General features: G+C 46.5%; 1 protein-coding gene across 8 annotated transcripts in view; it reads left to right on the forward strand.

Moving 5' to 3' along the window:
• FBXL7 (F-box and leucine rich repeat protein 7) overlaps nucleotides 1-12,575 on the forward strand; it is a 373,947-nt gene that overhangs the window by 326,657 nt on the left and 34,715 nt on the right. The window contains exon 1 of one of the 8 annotated variants that reach the window (XM_039525490.1): nucleotides 388-521. The exons of the other annotated variants lie outside the window; for them this stretch is intronic. The gene's annotated coding sequence lies outside the window, so the exon portion shown is untranslated. Of the gene's footprint in view, nucleotides 1-387; nucleotides 522-12,575 lie in introns of those variants that run through there. 8 annotated transcript variants of the gene reach the window in all.

Consider the following 12,575-nt stretch of genomic DNA (forward strand, 5'->3'; position numbering starts at 1 on the left):
CTGTGGTTTAGGACAGGTCAATTCATGTAGCTGCATTGTTTTTTTGTTTTTTTTTCATCTGTAATATAAAGGTTAAGCCACCTGCTTCACTAGGGTATTGGGAGAATTGATTAGTGAATGTTTGGAAAGCCTTTTGAAGAAGAAAAAGTGTTAATTTTTATTGACCAGTTAGCAGAGTCCACGTAGTGACTGAGCTTGCAGTGTATGCATTACACAAATTACTGCAGCTGAGGCCCCAAACAAAGCCCTTGGAAACATAAAGAGCATCGTTGCCAGGTGTATGAATTAGGGAGCTTTCACCTTATTGGGCATCAGGGGATCTGTGGCTCAGCTAAAAGTTGTTCTCTATATGTAGCTTGGATTTAGTTTAACAAGGTATAAGTCTTTTGGAATCCAGTAGAAATTTTATTATTTAGCAGCATATCATCTCCGATTATTGTACCATACTGTAGTAAACTGCCTTAATTTTGTGTTGCACCAATGAGCAGAGCAGTATTGAAGAGTGCTGCAATGAAAACTATGTAAGTGCTTCTTCCTTGTAAATATGTCTAATGCTTGTTAAAAGAAAAAAAAAGGTGGGCTGACTTAGTCTGTGATTGTTTTTAGGACTTAACATGAACTGAGCTTAAAAATGGCCTGACCCCAGGAAAAGTGCCTCTGACTCAGGCTGAGTTTTGGGAACACTACAAGACAGTCTATTGCTACAGGCAAATTGTTGCTCAGAAACATTTTAGGTAACTTTATAATGAAATAGTGAAAGGGGTAAAACCGATTTGCTAAAATGTTATGTGTGTTTTATATAGGGAGACCATATTTCCCTATGCTGAATACGGGACACCTGGTAAAATTATTTGTGTTCGAGTGAGTTCAATGGCAATTAATGTAGGGTTGCCAACCCTCCAAGTTTCTGGGAGTCCCCCAGAATCAGGCCCTATCTCCCGGAGGCTACTGAAGCCAAACTGGGAGATTTTAGACCACTAAAAGTCTGGTGGCGCAGCAGGGCTAAGACAGGCTCCGGGCCTACCCTGGCACAGCACCGATCCCAGAAGCAGCCAGCAAGTCCCTGTGGCCGCTGGAGAGGGGGGAGGGGTTTCCGCTCGCTGCCCCTGCCCCGAGCACCAACTTCACAGCTACCAGTGGCCAGGAATTGCAGCCAGTGGTAGCTGCATGGGTGATGCCCACGGGCATGGGCAGCACGTGGAGTCTCCTGCACTCCCCCAGGGCCTCAGGGACGTGCTGGCCACTTCCAAGAGCGGCACACGGAGGGGGCAGCACATGGAGTTCCTTGGCCCCAATTACCTCAGGCAGCTCCCGGTCGGTGGCCCAGCGGGGCTAAGGCAGGGTCCGTCCCTGCACTCCAGTCCCCAGCCCCAGCCCTGAGCGACCTCCCAGAGCCTGCACCCCACACCTCTCTTGCACTCTACCCCAGCCCGGAGCCCCCTCCTGCACCCAAACTCCCTCCCAAAGCTTGCACCCCACACCTCCTTCTGCACCTCCTGCCCCAGGCTCAGCCCAGAGCCCCCTCCCATACTCCAAACCCCTCAGCCCAAGCCCAGAGCCTGCTCCCCTTCCCTCACCCCAACCTCCTGCCCCAGCTCAGTGAAAGTGAGTGAGTCTCAGGGAGAGTGAGCAATGGAAGGAGGGGGGTGGGGCCTTGGGGAAGGGATGGGGCAAGGGTGTTTGGGTTTGTGTGATTAGACAGTTGGCAACCCTAAATCAATCAAATCTATGCAGTACAAACGTTCAAATTAACATCAAGTTGACTGAGAAATACTGTGTAGTTGGATCTTTTAATTTACTTTTGTATCTTTAAGGCTTTAGGGTTTACACAGGGAGAGGAGACATACACACATTCCCATACACCTCTCTCACACAGGGGGGCGACCAACCGACCCAACCCTCCCTGCCCGCGCTCTCCACGCTCCAGGCCTGGGATGGACCCGCATCTCCTGGTACCTGGCACCGTGTCTTCCCAAGGCAACACGGTGGGGGGGAGGGGGCACATAGGGTCACATACCTCCCCTCCCCAGATTTCTGCCAGGGTTCACACCAGAATGAAACTGTCTCAGATAGAGGTGTAATTAGAGGAGGTTTTGGAACAAATTGATAAACTAAACAGTAATAAGTCACCAGGACCAGATGGTATTCACCCAAGAATTCTGAAGGAACTCAAATGTGAAATTGCAGAACTACTAATTGTAGTCTGTAGCCTATCATTTAAATCAGCTTCTGTACCAAATGACTGGAGGATAGCTAATGTGATGCCAATTTTTAAAAAGGGCCCCAGAGGTGATCCTGGCAATTACAGTAAAAACCTTGACTTCCGTACTGGGAAAACTGGTTAAAACTATAGTAAAGAACAAAATTGTCAGACATATTGATGAACATAATTTGTTGGGGAAGAGTCAACATGGTTTTTTTAAAGGAAAATCATGCCTCACCAATCTACTAGAATTCTTTGAGGGGGTCAACAAGCCTGTGGACAAGGGGGATCCAGTGGATATAGTGTACTTAGATTTTCAGAAAGCCTTTGACAAGGTCCCTCACCAAAGACTCCTAAGCAAAGTAAGCTGTCATGGGATAAGAGGGAAGGTCCTCCCATGGATTGGTAACTGGTTAAAAGATAGGAAACAAAGGGCAGAAATAAATGGTCAATTTTCAGAATGGAGAGAGGTAAATAGTGGTGTCTCCCAGGGGTCTGTACTGGGACCAGTCCTATTCAACATATTCATAAATGATCTGGAAAAGGGGATAAACAGTGAGGTGGCAAAATTTGCAGATGATACAAAACTACTCAAGATAGTTAAATCCCAGGCAGACTGTGGAGAGCTACAAAAGGATCTCTCAAAAGTGGGTGACTGGGCAACAAAATGTCAGATGAAATTCAGTGTGGATAAATGCAAAGTAATGCACGTTGGAAAACATAATCCCAACTATACATATAAAATGATGAGGTCTAAATTAGCTGTTACCACTCAAGAAAGAGATCTTGGAGTGGGTAGTTCTCTGAAAACATCCACTCAATGTGCATCAGCAGTCAAAAAAGCAAACAGAATGTTGGGAATCATTAAGAAGGGGATAGATAATAAGACAGAAAATATCATATTGCCTCTATATAAATCCATGGTAAGCCCACATCTTGAATACTGCATGCCGATGTGGTCACCCCTTCTCAAAAAAGATGTATTGGAATTGGAAAAGGTTCAGAAAATGACAACAAAAATGATTAGGGGTATCGAATGGCTTCTGTACGAGGAGAGATTAATAAGATTGGGACTTTTCAGCTTGGAAAAGAGACGATTATGACGGAGGTCTATAAAATCATGACAGGTGTGGAGAAAGTAAATATGGAAGTGTTATTTACCCCTTCTCATAACACACGCACTAGGGTTCACCAAATGAAATTAATAGGCAGCAGATTTAAAACAAACAAAAGGAAGTATTTCTTCACACAATGTACAGTCAACCTGTGGAATTCTTTGCCAGAGGATGTTGTGAAGGCCAAGACTATAACAGGATTCAAAAAAGAACTAGATAAATTCATGGAGGATAGGTCCGTCAATGGATATTAGCCAGGATGGGCAGGGATGGTGTCCCTAGCCTCTGTTTGCCAGAAGCTGGGAATGGGCAACAGGGGATGGATCACTTGATGATTACCTCTTCTGTTCATTCCCTCTGGGGCCCCTGGCATTGGCCACTGTTGGAAGACAGGATTCAGGGCTAGATGGACCTTTGATCTGACCCAGTACGGCCGTTCTTATGTTCTTAGTGTGGCGAGGAGCAGCCTTTCTGCACTGTGCAGGAGAGAAAGGACGTGAGTTGCTTCCAGCTACAGGGGAGGAAGGCGTGGGGAACGGATGACCTGGCCCGTGTCTTTGCAGAGCTCATCTCTTCCACACTCCCCTGTGGCTGAAAGCAGCTTGTCCCTTCCTGCCTGCACACTGTCAAAAGGCAGCTAACGCCTCCAGGCTGCTGCTGGCCACTGACATAACCAAGCGGCCAGCTACAGCGCGGCAGGAAGCGGTTAAGCCCTAAGGATGCACAGTGCACCAGGGCCCAGGGAACCCGACTGCAGGGGCTTCAGCAAACTCGGCCAGAGAGGTGATTCAGCAGAGGAGGGTGCCTAGGGGACAGAGCAGTCTGACGCTCCCTGGGGGAAGGTCCCGGGAGGGTGTCAGATGAAGAGGGTGCTAAGCCCCTGCCCAGGGGACTGCTGTTGAGCCTGCAAGGTCGGGGCACGGACAGGCTAGAAATCGCTTCCTCCCTGCCACTCCACAGCTTACCTGAGGGGCAGAGAGGCTGCCCCGTGCCAGTGCTGCGTGGGGCTTTGGCACATGCAGGGGTTGGCTCCTCCTGGCCAGAACCCCAAGCCGGAGAATCTTGGGCTTTCCCAGGGCGCTGGCCCAGTGGGGGAAGGAAGGAGCCTGCCAGCCAGGCTGTTGGTGAGCTGAGCCCACTGACCAGTGGCTGGTTCTCCACACAGCACTGGGAGCAGGGCATGCCCTGCCTAGACAGACACGGAGAAACAGCGGGGCTGGGTGGGGGGGTGGCGGGTGAAGGGACAAAGCAGGAAGAGGACAGCGAGACGGGGAGCACGTAAAGGGCTGCTAGGTGGGCAGCAGAGGCAACATGTAGCCAGCCGCTGCCTGGCGCCTTCCCACGCTCACCAGTCACCGCAGCTCACAGCGCGCAGCCAGTGCCGGCCAGAAATGGGACGGGGGACAGGGGCCCTGCTGGCTGAGAGCTGGCATGCAGCGGGGGCTGCACTGAGGGACCAGCAGAGGGAGCGGCCAGCCCTGAACACTGCAGCTTTGCCCCGCCACCAGCCTTGCACAGCCACCCACATCATTGGCCACTGGAACCCCACTCCCCCACTCACCACTGGTGGGCAGGTGCCTGGTGAGCAGGGATCCAGCCAGCAGCAGGACCCACCACTACTGACGGAGGAGAGACAGATAATACGGAACAATTTGCCTGTTTTTAAGAAAAAGTCGGGACACCTGCAGGAGTGCCTAAATATGGGACTGTCCCTTTAAAAACAGGACATCTGGTCACCCTAATTTTTCATGAGGAACACAGCTGAAATGGTGTAGACCTAATTCAGTATCATCAACTCCAAGCATTCAAAAATTATGACTAAGAATCTCCCAACGGGGGTGCTCTTACAGATTTCAGTGTGGGGTGGCAACTTTCAGCAGGGGTCTGGCGTCACTTAGGCCCCTGGAAGTTCTTGGATTTTTTTGAAGGATAAAATATACAAATCAGGCTATATGGAGAACATTTGTTGTGATTATTTTCTATATATTCAATAATAATTCATATAAGTTTACTACAACCAAACTACCAGCAAAGGGCAAATAGGTAAGTTTTAATTTTAGTTTTAACATGCAGTATGAAGCCTGGGTTGTGGCAGGGGATCCCCACACACACACACCCCTAAATGGTGTCCCTGCCTCCCAGACACATGAAATTATTTTTAAGCCTATTTTGGGTTCTTTTTACATGCCCTGTGGGCTAGAAGCATTGCTATAAATGAAAGCTGAGATTTTCATGCATTCATATGACTCTAGGCACCGGGGATTTAGGAACACCACCAAATGTCATGAGATTTATGATAAAATTCTAAAAGCTGACAATGCTGCTGAATTAATTTTGGCTGTCTTTAATCACAGTATTCTGTGTGTATATGTATTCCATTAACCTGTGAAGTATCTGAGCACCAAGACCCTGATTTTAGAGTGCTGAGCAACTGAAGTCAATTGCAAGTACTCAACACTGCAGAATATCGGTCCCCAAATGCAGTTTTAAGTCTTGGTATTAGCCTTGATAGAACTATGTGTTCTCTGTGGGTATGTCCACACTGCAATGTAATTCCAGGAATAGTAGAACTCGAGTTAGCAGACCCTGGGTTTGTTAACCTAGGGCTTGAACGTCTACATTCATTTGTAATTGGAAATGGGGGCTGTAGGCATGTGTTGTTGGGGTTGCCTCTCTCTGGGGTAGCTGGGAGCCAGGTCGCCTTGCTACACAAGTCCGGTGAGTCGGGGAGTTAGCCTGGTGGGGCAGGAAACAGTCAAGGGCTCAGGCCCTCAGATCGGGGCTGAGCACAGAGTTCAATGGTAAGCCCAGGCCCTGATCGGGGCGGGGCAGCAAACAAACAGTTCAGGGCTCAGACCCTCAGGCAGGGGCTGAGCAGAGAGTTCATTAATAAGCCCAGGCCCTAGGTCGGGGGGGGCAGCAAACACACAGTTCAAGAGCAAAGCCCAGGCTCCTGAGCGTCGGGGAGAGGGGGAGACTGCCACCCAGGAGTGGGGTGGCAGGGGGGACGCAGGCCCACCCACTCCTCTGCGTCCCAGCCCAGGGCCCTGACAGCGGCAGGCAACCTGCTGCTGTGTCAGTGGGGATCCTGGCCGCAACACACTGACCTCAGCTCTGGGTGTGCCATAGCCCGACTAGAGTCGGCTGCCCCCGGGCTACTTCCGACCTCCCCCTCTAGCAGTACCTGCGTCTGGTCGGCATCTTCCACGGCATCAAGCACCATGGGCTCCTCGGGGTGCTCCGCGAGCGATAAGCTGGGCAGCTCCTCTGGGTCCCTTCTCACTGGTAGGCTTACTGGCTTCTCCGGCGTCTGGTCGGCGTCCGGCCTCAACAGGTAGGGCCAGTCCTCAGGGCGGTCACAGGCGGCAGGAGTCTCCCCAGTGGGAGCTAGGGCACCAGCATCCGGCCTCTCCGGCGGCCAGGCAGCTTCTGAGCCCTGGGGTTGGGCTTTTATACTTTCTGTCCTGCGCCTTTACTTCTGGGGGGTGGGCGCAGGCTTCAGTGGCTCCGCCCACTTTGGCATCCAGAGGGGCTCGTCCCTCTCTGGGGCGGCTGGGAGCCAGGCCGCCTCACTACAGGGGCCATATGAGGAAATAGGGGCCATTTCTTGGGTATCAATAGTTGTATTATACCTCCTCTTTGTTGTATTCTGGGGATGGGAGCAAGTGCCGGAATCACCGTAACCGTGCTTGCTTAGATCGGTGGCTCTCAGCCTTTCCAGACTGCTGTCCCCCTTTCAGGCCTCTGATTTGCATACCCCTAAGCTTGACCACATTTAAAAATACTTTGCTTACAAAATCAGACATAAAAATACACACACTACTACTTAAAAGTTGCTTACTTTCTCATTTTTTACCAAATAATTGGAATATAAATATTGTACTTATATTTCAGTGTATAGTCTATGGAGCAGTATAAACAAGTCATTATCTGTATGACATTTTAGTTTGTACTGACTTCGCTGGTGCTTTTTATGTAGCCTGTTGTAAAACTAGGCAAATATCTAGATCGGTGGTTTTCAAAGTTCAGGTCACGACCCAGTACTGGGTCGTAGAATGCAAGGCACTGGGTCACCTTGCCCAGCACCCAGGGACCCTGGTGGCTTGCCAGTAAAAACTAGTAGTCCCTACCTGTTCTGACACTACAGTGCACCCCAGTAGCGACTAGCAGCAGTTCCAGCTCGCAGCCCTGAGTACCCGCTCTGCACTCCCATTTGCTGGAAGCCGGCCAATGGGAGCTGTGCGGGGGCAGTGCCTGCAGGTGACAGCTGCGCGGAGCCACTTGCACGCCTCCACCTAGGAGCTGGATCTGCTGCTGGCCACTTCTGGGGCGCAGCACGGTCCATGGTGCCAGGACAGGCAGGAAGCCTGCCTTAGCACCCCTGCTGCAACGCTGACTGGGAGCCGCTATAGGTAAGCCTGCACCCCAATCCCTGGCCCCACCCCAGAGCCCGCACCCCCAGCCCATAGCCCTGACCCCCTTCTGCACCCCAACTCCCTGCCCCAGCCCTGAGCCCCCTCCCATACTCTGAACCCCTCATTCCCAGCCCCACCCCACAGCCCTCACCCCTGCACCCCAACCCTCTGCCCCAGCCCTGAGCCCCCTTCCACACCCCAAACCCCTCATTCCCAGTTCCACTGGGTCGTGGGCATCAACAGTTTTCTTCAACTAGGTTGTCAGAAAAAAAGTTTGAAAACCACTGATCTAGATGAATTGATGTACCCCCTGGAAGACCTCTGAGTTACCCCCCAGAAGTAGGTATATCCCTGGTTGAGAGCCATTGGCTTAGACTTGCCTGTCTTGGTACCAGTGCTAGCAATGATTTTATGATTCTTAGGTGATGTACAGAAGGCACACAGGCACCCCCAATGTGTGTGCACGCTACCCAGGATACTAAAATCAGTGCTGGTGACACAAGGATCTTCATCCCTCTGTATTTTCAAAATTATGATGGATTTGAATATAACCAAACCAAAGTAATCTAAAAAATGTAAAGCTTTAAATAATCTCTTTGTTCTAGCTAGATCAAAGCTATCTCCAGTAATAATAGCAGTACAGCTGAGGTAACATGGGTATCAGCTGCTCAAGTATGCGTCCAGGGTCCTCTCTGGGCAGGGCTAGTTCTACATATGAGCTCAGGTGTGCGGAGGCAGAATTTACTTTCTGGGTACCTCTGAACAAGGTGGATTCATTTAAGTCAAAGTGATTTAAATCACTAATTTTAATAATAATTTAAATCAGCAAGCAGGAAATCTTGATTTAAATAATTGATTTTAATTGTGTTTTATATTTGAACTTTTTAGTTATCTTCCTAAAGAAAAGTTGCTTCTCTTTGGTTGGTAACCATTAAAATATGTTGATTTGCAACTAAAATACAGTCTTTACACCAATTTGGTGCTTCTTTTTGCTAACCAGAAGGATACACAGTTTCTATACGCATTTATTTAAGTACTTGCTAGCTTACTTAGTACTTAATTATCTTACTTATTCAGATTCATAGTTTCTTTTATTTTGAAAATGGTGATGGATGCATTTCTTATTTACTAGATTATTCATTTTTTTACATGTGATTTGTGTCATGGTCTATTTGGATGGAAATTCAAATCCAATTAAATGCACAAAAATAGCACTTTAATCTTTTTACCTTTACTGTGCTGAAAATATAAAGAAAAATATAAAGAAAAATGTTGGGGAATGTTGGTGAATTGAACTGATGATTTCTGGTCACTGTGTCCTTCAAGATTTTAAAGCTAGCAGATCTCATTCTCTCACACCTAGTTTTTAGACAGAGATTGGAAGAGGAAAATAAGCTTTTCTACTTTTTCAGCTCCTAATTGGTTTCTTAACTTTGTATGAACTAGTCATTGAACTAAACTAGACAGAAAATGTAATGTCACTACAGACGCTCCCGACTTAGGCAAGCGTTCCACTGTAACTCTAATTTTGCATAAGTCGGAAACATATACCCGACAATGACGCAAAAAAAAAACCCAAAAAATCCCACTCCTATTTCTAGCTTACGGAACTTTTTCCATAAGTGCGGATTTGTGTAAGTCGGGTTTGTATAACCCGCGGGGCGTCTGTATATATATCCATGGTACCCACCTTGAATACTGCGTGAAGTTCTGGTCACCCCCACCTCAGAAAAAATATATTAGAATTGGAAAAGGTACAGAAAAGGACAACAAAATTATTAGAGGTATGGAATAGCTTCCATATAAGGAGAGAATAAAGACTGGGACTTTCATCTTGGAAAAGAGATGACTATGGGGGAATATGATAGAGGTCTATAAAATCATGACTGGTGTGGAGAAAGTGAATAAGGAAGTGCTATTTACTCATAACACAAGAACCAAGGGTCATCCAATGAAATTAATAGGTAGCAGGTTTTAAACAAACAAAAGAAAGTACTTCTTCACACAACACTCAGTCAGCCTGTGGAGCATTACCAGGTTATGGTGTGAAGGGCAAAACTCTAATGAGATTCAAGAAAGAACTAAATAAGTTCATGGAGGATAGGTCCATTAATGGCTATTAGCCACAATGGGTAGGGTTGCAACCCCATGCTCTGGGTGTCTCTAGCCTCTAACTGCCAGAAGCTGGGAGTGGATAACAGAGGTTGGATCACTCAATGATTGCCTCTTCTCAATGTTCATTCCCTCTCAAGCATCTGGCATTGGCCACTGTCAGAAGACAGGATACTGAGCTAGATCGACCATTAGTCTGACTCAGAATGGCCATTCTTATGCTATGTTCTTAACTAAAATGAAGAAAAAAAATTTCTGCTCCTGCAGAATCAACTGCTGGTCTCAAAAGCAGGTTTAGCACTTCTGCAAACTCTGCTTAGCCAAGCGCTTAGCCAGTGAGTTCCACCAGTTCAGGGGTTTGACTTACTTTAAACCTTGGCACCAAATATGTACTGCTTAATATTATTTTTTGTTTTTAATGTAAATGATTTTAGTATATTATAGTAAGTTTAGATTGCCAATTTCAAAATTAATTTTAAATAGGTTTATTAAAAACTGTATTTAACTTAAAGTCTTTCTATCAATTTTATCCATCCTGACTCCTGAAGCATTTTCTTATCACATGCTTTTCAGATGGTCTAGCTGACTTGTAGAAAACGAGATCATTTGGGAATACAAGCTTATGTTCTTTAAAAGGTAGTGAGGGAATAGAGACGACTGTAGAAATAAACAGAGTGGCAATGCAATATTAAAGCCTGGTTGATTTTAACTACAGCTACAAGAAGTTGACGAGGCTAACTACCTACGAATAGCCATTTTCCTTAAGGGGAAACTATTATTCAATAACAGCAAAAGCCATTCCACCAACCTAAAGCTCAAATAATCTGCATCTATGGAAGTACTTATCCCAGTCTGCCCTCCCATTAGTATTCTGCACCAGCCTATGAAAGGCCAGCATAGATAGGAATAAACTATACTGGTATGAAAACCTTAATACTAGTAGAACTGTGTCCATATAAATGTGTTGTACCACTTTAACTCTGTTTCTAAACCAGTATTGTTATGCGATCAAGCCCAAAGATTTCCAGGCATCTCTTTGACACCTCATTTCCCAGCTTTCAATTCATTATAAAGTGTTCCATTTTACCATACTGCAATGTGCAAGTGAACAGGTAAAGGTTCACAAAAGACCTAAGCCTGTTCTCTCACTGAGTCCGTAGAGTTGAATCATCTTAAAAGTAGCCCCTGAATTACACTGGTGTAAGATCAGAATCCGGCCCAAGAAATTCAACACCATGGAGCTGCAAGGTCCTCTGTAGCATGTAAGCATCCGTGCATTTCCTCACCAACAGAGGAAGGTGATGCTTTGGTCTGTTTGGTTACTCTTTCCTTGGTTTTTGCTGAGACTGTCAACCGGCATTCCAATTAGTGATGGTGGTTTGTGATGCAGATACCTGTTCACATAGGCTAAGGAACAGCCAGGAGGTAGCGAATGAAAGCTGTTACTTTCAAATTAGATGGGATTTTAAATGGTGAAGGATTCCACATTTCTTTATCAACCCCCATCCCCAAATTGCCCAGTTCCCTCCAAACTGCAATAATAATTTCCAAAATGGTGTCTAATACACAAAAAGATGTGGTCACCAAATGGCATTTGAACTGGATGTTATCTAAACTGAATTAAAGATGAGGGAATCAGTAAATGCAGCTGAAACCACTTTTAATAATAATGGACCAGATTTAGCAGCCTCTCTTCTTTCCTTAACACAGGAGTTCACTTACTGATGCTTTTTCTGTGTTGTGTTACTGTATGTGCTATATGCTTCCTGGGAACTTGGCCTATGCTATAAATAGACACAAACTTGGCATTTGTGGAATCTAATTCAGCAGTGTAAAATTAGAGGTATACTTTACAGACAATTATCAATAATGTTAGCAAAACATGACTCTTGCCATAAATAGAATATAGCAATGAGACTGTACCAACACAGTAAAAATTGCAGACTTAACATAGACTGTGAAGTTCTGATCCTGCTGGATGCTGAGGGTGCTCAATTTCCATTAGCCATTGGCAGTGAAAGTTGCTCTGTACCTCTCAGGAAGCACTTAGCACCCTACAGGATTGGACTCTCAGCTTGTAAATCAGGAGCTTGGAAAATATGAAGTCACTGTGTTTCTCTGAAATATTTCCTAATATAAGCTATTTTTAATCTCCTCATTGGAGGAGCTAAAATTGTGACTGTTTTACTTTATGGTCACATGGTGCTGGCTCTCCTCCTTGTTTCCAAATACATTAAAAGCTGCTAAAAATACACTGACTATTTTCTTATGTTACTTTTCTCTGTAAGTTATCACTTTAGTTGCCACGAGGATGTTATGTGATTGTGACTTGGAGGGGAGGTGGGTTGTGCAGTTGTGAATGAGAGAGAAAGAGGAGGAGGGTCCACATCACTCTAGTGGTCCACACAAAGGAAGATTGAGAGTTCCTGTACTAGGCCCCTGTCTCCTTCACTTTTAAGTCCCTCCTTAAAACCCATTTTCCCCATGCTTTGTATACTGAACCTTGTTGAATTATATAGAAAGTCCCCTTTGTTGTACTCCTTGGCTGACCTCGCTCTATGACTGTGATCACCAAAGAGTCAGGAGCGGCGGTCCATTCTTGTATAACTGGAAAGCTCCAGCACTAGCTAGAGTCTGGTTCTAGGACCCTGTGATGTGGGAGGGTCCCAGAGCTCAGGCTCCAGCCTGGAAGTCTACACAATTAAATGGCCCCACAGCCTGAAGAACAAT

This window comes from Mauremys reevesii, linkage group 2 (genome assembly GCF_016161935.1).
Source record: "Mauremys reevesii isolate NIE-2019 linkage group 2, ASM1616193v1, whole genome shotgun sequence".
Taxonomy (NCBI): Eukaryota; Metazoa; Chordata; order Testudines; family Geoemydidae; genus Mauremys; species Mauremys reevesii.